This window comes from Rana temporaria, chromosome 7, assembly GCF_905171775.1.
Source record: "Rana temporaria chromosome 7, aRanTem1.1, whole genome shotgun sequence".
Classification (NCBI taxonomy): domain Eukaryota; kingdom Metazoa; phylum Chordata; class Amphibia; order Anura; family Ranidae; genus Rana; species Rana temporaria.
Genome location: NC_053495.1, coordinates 56,538,818 through 56,551,767, shown reverse-complemented (window position 1 = coordinate 56,551,767; position 12,950 = coordinate 56,538,818).

Here is a 12,950-nt window from a genome sequence, read left to right as displayed (position 1 = left end):
GCCGACTAGCGACGATGTAAGAGAATGCGACGAACGCGCGTACCTTCGTGGATTGCCGTAAACAGCTAATTAGCATACCCGACGCGGAAAACGACACAAACTCCACCCAGCTGGCACCGAAGTATTACACCTACGATCCGAAGGCGTACGAAGCCGTACGCCTGTCGGATCGAAGGCAGAAACTGTCGGATCTTGGTTTGAGAATTCAAACTAAAGATACGACTCGGCAAATTTGAAAATACGCCGAAGTATCAGTAGATACGCCGGCGTATTTCTACTGTGAATCTGGCCCTAAGTGTAATGTGAAATCACACAAATGGAGTAATGTCAGCACCTCCTACCATAAGTAAAACTAAATAACACACACTTGTGTATAGAAATGCTAGTGATGGACATAGAGTAACACAATATCAAATCAGTGTGATACAAATCCTAAAAAACAGTCCAATATAAATGGTGAAAGAAAAATATTAATGCAAAAATGCATTACCAATTGTTTTCTACCATTGGCTACGGATTTAGCTTAAAGGTGATTGCGGCTGTTATTCTTGTACTGGTATACAGTGATGGCATGAGAGCATCCTTTTTACACTTATGCCCCCTACACACGATCAGAATTTCCGATGGAAAAAGTCAGACAGACTTTGCCCCAGACTATGCCCCATCGGAGTAATTCCATCGGAAATTCAGATGAATTCCATCAGAGTTTAGATAGAGAACGTGTTCTATTTCACTCCGATGGAATTCCGTAGGAAATCCAATGTGATTTTGGTGGGACAAAAGTCTGATCCTGTGTACAGGGCTTTGGTGAAGGTTTTGGTTTTCCTATTTACCTACGGGTTTAACACAAAATCCTGTTTAGAAGGGCTTTTTATCATAACTCCCACCCCCGCAAAAGAGGGCTACATAGGCATCCATTATTCTTCCAGGACACATGTACTTTGAAGCTGTCTTGTTCCTTCAGCGGGTTTGTAGAAAGTTTACACATTTACTGAAAGCTGATAAATGCATCCAAAGTCCCAGTAAACATTTTTGACTGATAAGTGTACTTGTATATCTATTGCGGTATTACATCAGTATACAGATGGCTCAATAATACATGTTTCCATCTGCAAAATAGTTTATTAAGTATTTATACGCTTCAACCATCAATGTTTCAGTAGCAAACACTCTGTGTATTCTACATGAAGTGCCATACAAATCTTAATTTTAGTCGAAGTATTTTTGAAGCATCATGTCCCACTTCTCATAAGAGATGACAACTCTTCAGCATAATAGCATGCTTGTCTCCTGCTAGTTACTACAACACACATCTGCCTGCCTGTTATAGAGCTTGTGATTGAAATGCCCTGACGGCAGATCAGTGTGTGAGTACAAATACAAATCACATCTGCCAGCACTGACAGGAGGTGATGAGATGTAATTAACATAACATTGCCTTATGGCATACATATTGTAAAGGCACTCCAGGCAAACAGCTTAATACAAAGTAGAAATATATGTCAACCGTCAAAAGATTTGCCATTCTGTTCAGCCAGTCTTGTTATCCCGAAATCCTCACAAGACAGATTACCTGGTGTGGTGACCTCACTTTCCTCCATTGTTAGACAATACAGCCTGGTCACTAATCCCTTTCAAAACTTGTACATGGCCTAATGATGAAACATCACCATAATAATGAGTTTGTCAGTCTTCTCAATCTTCTCTCTACTCTTGAGGCCTCGTACACACGACCGGGTTTCTCGACAAAAAACAGCAAGAAAACTGCTTCTTGACGAGATTCCCGTTCGCGTGTACGAGGCATTCAGGTTACTCATCTGGAAATCTGGCCAGGATCTCGACGAGATTCTTGTCGGCCTGTTTCCCGACGAGAAACCCAAGAGTGTGTATACTTACCTGTCGCCGTGGAAACCCGCGCATGCTCGAAATGACTTTGACGCATGTGCGGTAGCTTCCACAGCATAGGTAGGGTGAAGCAAGATGGCGGTGACGGCATCGAATGTGACGAGCGCATGCTCGTCAAACGCGATGACCTCACTGCATTCTTTCCTTTCAAGAGAACCGTGGTTCTTTTGAAATGAAGGTCAGTACACTCCGGCGGCAAGAGTTTCTTGCCAAGAATCTCGTCAGGGAAAACAACAGGTTTTTCCTGACGAGATTTTTGGACGTGTGTACAAGGCCTGACAGGAAGCTACCAGTGTTAAATCCACAATAAATCTGAGTCTGCCAATCTCACATTACTGCCACCCCCACCCCTCTGAGCCCTGCCGTGTAATTAATTGTAAAGGTGATATAAATTCAAATTCAGTTACTTGAACTGTCTGTATTAATAAATACACTATATTACAAAAAGTATTGGGACACCTGCCTTTACACGCACATGAACTTTAATGGCACCCCAGTCTTAGTCCGTAGGGTTCAATATTGAGTTGGCCCTCCCCTTGCAGCTACAACAGCTTCAACTCTTCGGGGAAGGTTGTCCACAAGGTTTAGGAGTGTGTCTATGGGAAAGTTTGACCATTCTTCCAGAAGTGCATTTGAAGTCAGGCACTGATGTTGGAGAAAAGGCCTGGCTTGCAGTCTGCGCTCTAATTCATCCCAAAGGTGTTCTATCGGGTTGAGGACACTGTGCAGGCCAGTAAAGTTCCTTCACCCCAAACTCACTCATTCATGTCTTTATGGACCTTGCTTTGGGAACTGGTGCAAAGTCATGTTGGAACAGAAAGGGCTAACGCCAAACTGTTCCCACACAGTTGGGGGGCATGAAATTGTCTAAAATGTATTTTTATGCTGATGCCTTAACCTCCCTGGCGGTATGATTATTTCAGATTTTTGATGCTGAAAGCAGTACAATTATTTTGCATGGAAATTTGGCGTTTTATATTGTAGGCCTGTAATTCTTAGGAATAACTCACTTAAATCTGTCCAAACAAGAGTCTAGTAGACATCCCGGGTATGATAAAGTTTGAAACACAAAATCATAAATTATAATATAATAAATAACTATAAATAATTATAACAAATAATAATATAATTATAATAAAAATTAATCAATAATGTAATTAAATCAAAAACACAGAAATTTGCTCAGTTGCAGAATTGTCGCTGTCATTACTTTCAGTGTTTGATGACGAATTTCCCAAATTCTGCAAGTGATTCTAATTTATTATCGCTGTTTTCTAGCTGGTCTAAAACCACTTTTGACATAAAGGGACACTTTTTGGTTGCTATGGACAGTCTCCAGTTTCTAGGCAGAAAAAACAGTCTTTATTATATAAAAGTGCATGCAGGACACTGGACAGACCACTAGGGACAAAGGGGATGTGTAATTATTTTATACAGTACTGTAATCTTACAGATTACAGTATACTGTATGTGTACTGTGTTTTTACTTTTTTGAATTTGGCGCCGATCTCCGCCCCTGTGCGTCGCAACATCACAGGGAACGGAGCTCAGCGGCACTCGGGCACTGTGTGAATCGAGCAAGGAGACAGCTCGCTCACACAGCGGGGAGACATCGCAGGATCCAGGGGACAAGGTAAGTAACTTTGCCTGGATCCTGCAATGCGATTCTGAGTCTGGCTCCGGGATACCGCTAATGGTACTGGATTTCCACCCCGAACCAGACTCTGGAATTCCGCTTGGCAGGTTAAGAGTTCCCTTCACTGAAACTAAGGGGCCAAGTCCAACCCCTGAAAAACAACCCCACACCCTAATCCCCCCTCCAGAAAATGATTTGGACCAGTGCACAAAGCAAGGTCCATAAAGGCATGGATGAGCGAGTTTGGGGTGGAGGAACTTGACTGGCTTCCTGACCTCAACCTGGTAAAACACCTTTAGAACTGATAGAACATCAGGCCTTCTCTCCAATATCAGTGCCTCAACAATGCACTTCTGGAAGAATGGTCAAACAATCCCATAGACACAATCCTAAACCTTGTAGAGAGCCATCCCAGAAGAGTTGAAACTGTTATAGTTGCAAAGGGTGGGCCAACTCAATATTGAACCCTATAGAGCAAGACTGGGATGCCATTAAAGTTCATGTGCATGTACGGGCAGGTTTCCCAATACTTTTGGTAATATAGGGCCAGATCCACAAAAGAGATACTCCGACTTAACTGCTGTTCAGTCTGTGTGTAACTTTGGAAACGATCCTCAAAAGGCTTTTTCCAAAGTTAGGCAGAAGATCCGGCATGTGTAATTGAATTACACTGCCGAATCTTAGGATGCAGTACCGCATCCGCCGCTGGGGGCATTTCGAGTCGAAATGCCGTTTCTAGTATGCAAATTAGCACTTAAGGCGATCCACAAAGCTTTCCAGCTTCCTTTTTGCGCCGTAAGTGTTATTTTGCAAGTGTAAAATTAGGGCTGGTTCTACAAAGTGTAAACTAGTCACACCTTGTAAAAGCCCATTCCAGCGACGGCATTTGGTATGCTTTCCCGAGGGAGAACTCCACGGCAATTTGTAAAAACAAAACCGGCATGGGTTCCCCCCCAGGAGCATACCAGGCCCTTAGGTCTGGTATGGGTTGTAAGGGGACCCCCCCTACGCCGAAAAATTGACGTAGGGGGTCCCCCTACAATCCATACCAGACCCGTATCCAAAGCACGCTACCCGGCCGGCCAGGAAAGGAGTGGGGACGAGCGAGCGCCCCCCCTCCTGAGCCGTGCCAGGCCGCGTGCCCTCAACATGGGGGGGTTGGGTGCTCTGGGGCAGGGGGGCGCACTGCGGGCCCCCCCACCCCAGAGCACCCTGTCCCCATGTTGATGAGGAGAGGACCCTTGCCATTGGTTGTCGGGGTCTGCGGGCGGAGGCTTATCGGAATCTGGGAGTCCCCTCAAATAAGGGGGCCCCCAGATACCGGCCCCCCACCCTAAGTGAATGGATATGGGGTACATCGTACCCCTATCCATTCACCTGTAGGCAAAAAGTTAGTTAGTAAACACACAACACAAGGCTTTTTAAAATATTTTATTATTCTGCTCCGGATGCCCCCCCTGTCTTCGTTATTAGCTCAATTAGCAGGGGGGGCTTCTTCTTCCGCTCTCCGGGGGTCTTCCACTCTCCGGGGGTCTTCCAGTCTCCGGGGGTCTTCCGCTCTCCGGGGGTCTTCTCCGCTCTCCGGGGGGGGCTTCTCCGGACTCCGTGGTGGGTGCCTACCCACGTGCACCCACCACGTGGGTACCTACCGGAGCATGATGGGACGGTGATGCCTATATAAATGGGATGCAAGGCGCGCTTCCATCATTACAGCGACAACAGGCGACGAGGCAACATCGGAAGAACAGAAGACAAGACCCTGACGTCACAGAAGACCGCGCTGGCTGCCTGTTTGAAATCGAGCTAACACACAAACATAGCAGGCAGCCAGCGCTGAAGAAGAAGGCACCGGAGAGCTGCAGAAGAACCGGGGTTCGCCGAGTCAAGAGTGGAAGAGGGGAGAAGATGGAAGAAGCCCCCCGGAGTCCGGAGAAGCCCCCCCCGGAGAGCGGAGAAGACCCCCGGAGAGTGGAAGACCCCCGGAGAGCGGAAGAAGAAGCCCCCCCTGCTAATTGAGCTAATAACGAAGACAGGGGGGGCATCCGGAGCAGAATAATAAAATATTTTAAAAAGCCTTGTGTTGTGTGTTTACTAACTAACTTTTTGCCTACAGGTGAATGGATAGGGGTACGATGTACCCCATATCCATTCACTTAGGGTGGGGGGCCGGTATCTGGGGGCCCCCTTATTTGAGGGGACTCCCAGATTCCGATAAGCCTCCGCCCGCAGACCCCGACAACCAATGGCAAGGGTTGTCGGGAAGAGGTCCTGTCCTCATCAACATGGGGACAGGGTGCTCTGGGGTGGGGGGGCCCGCAGTGCGCCCCCCTGCCCCAGAGCACCCAACCCCCCCATGTTGAGGGCACGCGGCCTGGCACGGCTCAGGAGGGGGGGGGGCGCTCGCTCGTCCCCACTCCTTTCCTGGCCGGCCGGGTAGCGTGCTTTGGATACGGGTCTGGTATGGATTGTAGGGGGACCCCCTACGTCAATTTTTCGGCGTGGGGGGGTCTCCTTACAACCCATGCCAGACCTAAGGGCCTGGTATGCTCCTGGGTGGGGGAACCCATGCCGGTTTTTTCTTTGAAAATTGGCATGGAGTTCTCCCTCAGGAATGCATGCCGCTGTCATTTTTTTTTTCCCGACGCAACTTTTTTAAGCCGTCGCGATCCTCAAAACTCGGCGTAACGTAACTTCGCGCATGCGCAGTACGGCCGGCGCGGGAGCGCGCCTCATTTAAATGGGACTCGCCCCATTTGAATAGGAACGCCTTGCGCCGGCGGAATTTTAGTTACACAGCCTTACATTTCTAGATAAGTGCTTTGTGGATCAGGCACTTAGGTAGAAACTTTAAGGCAGTGTAACTTAAATGGGATTTTTTAAGTTACGCCAGGTTTTTGTGGATCTGGCCCCTAGTGTATATCTAATGATGTCTAATGATTGCATTGCTGGGAAAAATCGTGGTCTTTATACCTTTCTGGAATTCAGCTTCAAGATATCATGTTTTTTTTATGCTGTTACATTATATCAATTCTAGGTCATACAATTTATATTCATCCTTTCGATAAATAACTTTATAATATTTTGGTACTAAGACAGGTTTTATGATGGTATTATACTTTGCTGTCATGTTAAACAGCATGACAGCTAAATCAGGATACTAACACTAATTTCATTATTCTGAATGTATACACTGTGTTGATATTGAACACTGTCACATCGCAGAGGGGGGTTCCTGTATGTTCATCTGTAAGGGCCGTGTTATACAATTGTGTTGTTACTGCATTAACCCTCCTCTTATGTTAGCTTTCTGTTACTAGACTAAATTATTTACAGGGAATGTTTGTATGATTGTGCATATGCCTGGATTTTTCTGGCCGGTCGGTAGTGCTTACCCTAGATGGGTCGGCACCTAAAGTCCCCACCATTACTTCCTCCCAAGGCACAAAGATACAAGTGTGCCCTATTTAAATTAGCATTTTAGTATACCGTACTGATAGTAAATCTTTCCATAGAAAGACTGCTTAGTGGCTAGGTCATGCAGCTGGCTGATAACTAATGTTTGTAGGCATTTTTAATCTAGCCAAGAATTTCCCTTATTGCCAAGGTCATGCAGTGTACATGTTAACTCCTAAGTGATCCAAAGTAATTTTTTTTTAAATAAAAGACCTAACATAAACTGTGCTTATGTTTTTATACACAGTACATTTCCTTTTTTTTTGTAAATGATTTGGAGTACTAGTGTGGAGTTTTGGTTGGAACCCCCTTGTTTTTTCTTTTGTTGACTTTTGCGTGGGTCCAGTATAGAATTTGAAGGAGGAACCACAACATTTTTTTTGTGTTGGGTTCCCGTTAAAATGCATACCCATTTTCTTTTTTTTTTCTTTTTTTAACCAGGAGTCTCCAAACTTTCTAAACGAAGGGCCAATTTACTGTCCTTCAGAATTTAGGGGGGCCAGACTGTGGCCAGTAGGAGTATAAAATGTCCCAGCATCAGTGGAAGTAGACAATGCTTCAGGCTTGGTGGTCAGTTGGAATAAATAAAATACATAGCGCCTGTGGTCAGTAGGAGGACTAGTAACCCTTTGTTGGCTGCGAGTGGGAGGAATAATGCTCCATCGTTGGTTTTAGTGGGAGGAATATTGTTCCATCATTGGCATTAGTGGGGGGTGTTATGCCCCACTGTTGGTGTCAGTAGAAGGAATAGTGCCCCATCGTTGGTTTCAGTAGGAGGCATAAAGCCTTAGATCAGTAGAAGCATCAGTATCCCAAGGGATGGAAAAGGGCAAATAAAGGGCCGCAGATTGGAGACTACTGCTTTAAACTATACTGGACAATTTGGGGTAGATTCAGAAAGAAGTTACGCTGGCGTATCTATTGATACGCCGCGTAACTTCTAGGATGCTCCGGCGTATCTTTTTTCTGTATTCCGAAAACAAGATACGCCGGAATTTGGCTAAGATCCGACTGGCGTAAGTCTCTTTCGCCGTCGTATCTTAGTTGCATATTTACTCTGGCCGCTAGGTGGCGCTTCCGTAGATTTACGCGAGGAATATGCAAATTAGGTAGATACGCCGATTCAGAAACGTACGTCCGCCCGGCGCATTTTTTTACGTTGTTTACGTTAGGCTTTTTCCGGCAGTTACCCCTGCTATATGAGGCATATCCTATGTTAAGTATGGACGTCGGGCCAGCATCGAATTTTCCGTTGATTACGTAGTTTGCGTAAGTCGTTCGCGAATAGGGCTGTGCGTAATTTACGTTCACGTCGAAAGCATTGGCTTTTTGCGGGTTTGCGGGTTAATTTGGAGCATGCGCACTGGGTTAAGTTCACAAACGGCGCATGCGCCATTAGTCAAAAACGTCAATTACGTGGGGTCAGCCTTCATTACCATACAACACGCCCACTACATGGATAATTTGAATTCCGCGGGCTTACGCCAGACCACATACGCTACGCCGCCTTAACATAGGGCGCAGGTTCTTTCTGAATACAGAACCTGCCTCACTAAGTTACGGCGGCGTATCTGAGATACGCTACGCCCGCAGAAATTTACAGTCTATTTGAATCTACCCCTTTGTTTTCATGGTCAGTGTTTCCAGGTTAGTATATGAATAGGGTCCGATGATGTCACTGGTTCTTAAGAACACAGCGGATGCTGGCACCTGACACTTCCATAACGACTTGCCTTCTAGGCACTTTCACCCCCTTCCTGCCCAGGCCAATTTTCAGCTTTCAGTGCTGTCACACTTTGAATAACTATTGCACGGTCATTTAACACTGTACCTAAATTACATTTTTATTATTTTTTTAGACAAATAGAGCTCAGATGGGCACTGATAGGCGGCACTGATGTGTTGCACTGATGGCACTGATGAGGCTACATTGATAATTAGGGAACTGATGATGATGGAACCAGTAAGAATGGTGATAGCGCAGTGTTGGAGGGCTTCATTTGACAAGTAAGTCTGTCATAATGTGCTAGTATTCAGTGCATACAAGCACATTATGGCATAAAGCTGCAGGGGGGGCATTTAAAAAAAAAAGAAGAATCCACTTGTCAGGCCAAGGTTCCAGTATTTAACTCCTAATAGATTCCCACAACCTTTTCAAAATTTCCAAGTAACAATGTTGGTTGACCGTTGTAACATGTTCTATGAACTTGTAGTGAACTACCCCATTGAGATAAAAAAATAAAACAAGCCAGTATGAGCATACAAGGGTTTGTACTTCTTGCATCATCATGGACATCTTTCAGCTCCTCTTTAAACCTTCTATGCCACAGGTGTCAAACACAAGGCCCGCGGGCCGAATCTTTTCTCTACTTTCTGCTTTCAAGCAATGCATCCATCTTCCCAGCAGCAGCATATGGTAAGGGGGGTGCACTGTGTCGTAAGGGAGAGTGGGGGACTAAACTTCTGACGGTGGGATGGCTCTTGACATCTAATGTAAGGGGATGCGCTGGACATCTAATCTTACAGATACAACCGGGCCTTTTAAGGGCAATCATAATGCTGATGCGGCCCACGATGAAATTGAGTTTGACACCCCTGGTCTATGCCATTCAAAAACATTTCTTTATGAAATGTTCACCATAAGCCTGCTGTAATAGAGCTAAAGTTTCACTCACACTGTTACCAACACAAAATATAATATTAATCTGCTACTCCAAATTCCTATCACTCATTTTCCGCTAACTGTGCAATGCACACACATTTCAGTTATTTCTTCTACTACTCTATAAAGAGTCAACTGGTCTGGGACCTAGGTGAGTGCAAGTACAATGCCTTAAAAAAGTATTCATACCCTTTGAAATTTTCCAAATTTTGTCATGTTACAACCAAAAACGTAAATGTATTTTATTGGGATTTTATGTGATAGACCAACACAAAGTGGCATATAAAAGTGGATGGAAAATGATATGGTTTTCCAAATCTGAAAAGTGTGGGGTGCATTTGTATTCAGCCCCCCATGTTTCACGGTGGGGATAGTGTGTTCAGGATGATGTGCAGTGTTCCTTTTGCACCACACATAGCATTCTGCTTTTAGGCCAAAAAGTTCAATTTTTGTCTCATGTAACCAGAGCACCTTCTTCCACATATTTGCTGTGTTCCCCACATGGCTTCTCACAAACTGCAAATGGACTTCTTATGGCTTTCTTTCAACAATGGCCTTCTTTTTTTCCAGATTTGTGGAGTGCACAACTAATAGTTGTCCTGTGGACAGATTCTCCTACCTGATATGTGGATCTCTGCAGCACCTCCAGAGTTCCCATGGGCCTCTTGGATGCTTCTCTGATTAATGCTCTCCTTGCCTGGCCTGTCAGCTTAGGTGGACGGCCATATCTTGGTTGGTTTGCAGTTGTGTCATACTCTTTCAATTTGGGATATTTTTTTATAACCTAACCCTGCTTTAATCTTCCCCACAACTTTATTCCTGACTTGTCTGATGTGTTCCTTGGCCTTCGTGATGCTGTTTGCAAAGATTCTCTAACATCCTCCTGGGTTCTCCTGCGCTGTCTCCCCGTCGAATCGCCGCTTCCCGCGCTCAGTTTGAACACCTCCGCCGACATATACCGAGTGCAGTACACTCGGCTACATTCGGCCAGGCTCGGCTTCGCTCGTGCTCACGCTCTGTGACGTTTATGCGTGAGCACAAGCGAAGCCGAGCCTGGCCGAATGTAGCCGAGTGTACTGCACTCGGTATATATCGGCGCAGGCATTCAAACTGAGCGCGGGAATCGGGTATCGGCGTATATCGCGCACCCACGATTTTCCCCTTATTTTAAGGGGAAAAAAGTGCGCGGTATACGCCAATAAATACGGTAAACACAGGTGGCCTCTATTTACTATTTAGGTGACTTCTGAAGGGAATTGGTTTAACTAGATTTTAGTTAGGGGTATCAGAGTAATGGGGGCTGAATACAAATGCACGCCACTCTTTTTAGATATTTATTTGTAAAAATTTGAAAACCATTTATCATTTTCCTTCCACTTCACAATTATGTGCCACTTTGTGTTGGTCTATCACATAAAATCCCAATAAAATACATTTACGTTTTTGGTAAAATGTGGAAAGTTTAAAGGGGTATGAATACTTTTTAAAGGCACTGTAAGAACATGTCAGAACACACTCAAGTGCGAATGGCTGTGTGACACACCACCATAGTGCTACGATGCCGGCGTTCCAGGAATTGAATCGTGGCACCTCGTATTAAAGCGGGGGTTCACCCGTACATAACACTTTTTTCCCTTAGCTTCATGCTCATTTTGTCTAGGGGAATCGGCTAGTTGTTTTAAAATATGAGCTGTACTTACCGTTTATGAGATGCATCTTTTCCGCCGCTTCCGGGTAAGGGCTGCGGGAATGGGCGTTCCTATTTTGATTGACAGTCTTCCGAAAGACTTCCGACGGTCGCATCCATCGCGTCACGATTTTCCGAAAGAAGCCGAACGTCGGTGCTCAGGCGCAGTATAGAGCCGCATCGACGTTCGGCTTCTTTCGGCTACTAGTGACGCGATGGATGCGACCGTCGGAAGCCTCTCGGAAGACTGTCAATCAAGAAGGAACGCCCGCTCCCGAAGACCCATACCCGGAAGCGACAGAGAAGATGCATCTCGAAAACGGTAAGTACGGCTCATATTTTAAAACAACTAGCCGATTCCCCTAGACAAAATGAGCATCCATCTAAGGGGATTGTTTGAAAAAATTGTTTTATGGGTGAACTCCCGCTTTAAGTATAAATGTTTGGTATGTATTAGGACATGTTCATTTTCTTGCGATATAGCCACCCTATAGTAAATAACGCTTGTTCCTTTTTGGCATTTAAACATTCCATATCTTAGATATTGCAAGACAAGATGTTCTATGGTACCAGCACGCATTGCCCTCCTTTGAGCCTATAATCTACACATGCATTAAAATACTGCTGCAATTTATTATATATGCCATAGAGCAAATTGAATGAACGCTTTCACTTTAGCATAATTATGATGATTTCTGGATAGAATTAGCAGGGCCCTGTTAAAACCCATGATTACAGTTAATATAGTTGTACTAGAATGAACCGAAGCCGCGTCTTATAAAACTGAACACCTTGATCATCATAGTAAGATGAAAATTGATAAGAACACAAAAGAGCATGTGTACAAGCTTGACATACCTTATTTACTTTTCCAATCAGAAGGAGAAAAAATGGCTTGCTCAAGGCCGAATGGGAAATGTCACAGGTTGTTCTACTGATAGATCACATGAACTGTATATTACTTGTAGCCTCGATCTTTAGTTGCCAGTACATTTTTTATTTATTTTTTGCTAAATCTTTTATATTTGCCAGTAACATTTTTAGTATAAAATGAATAAGGAAGTAGTTACATGTCAACATAATTATTATTATTATTATTTTTATTCAATATAATATTTAGGTGTGACTGCCTACTTAAAAGCACAAATTATTTAATAATAATTTACTGTAATTACAGAAAATTACAGAACTTACATTATATATTTCATTTTAGTAAAAATAGTAAGTGGCAAAACAAAGAATAAAATAACATTAAACTGTAGTGCATGTGATGTGTGAATATGTTCAAGGTTATGTGCAGATAAATGATATTCTGTACCAAAATTGGTCAGTCCACTCAAAACTGATATTTAACATTTGGAACATGCTGGAGAATAAATCATTTGACAGTATGTGAACTGCTATATTCTGTATTCCATGCTCTATATACATAATTTGGCTGCTACATGCCCTGCTGTACCTTATTTACTCCAGACTGCTGCATTATGCATATTATGTTGTATATTACATAATCTGAAACCTCCGCACTCTGTATTTCATGCTTTATGTTACATACTCTGAACTGCACTCTGTATACAATTGTTAACATTAGATACTTTGAATTACTG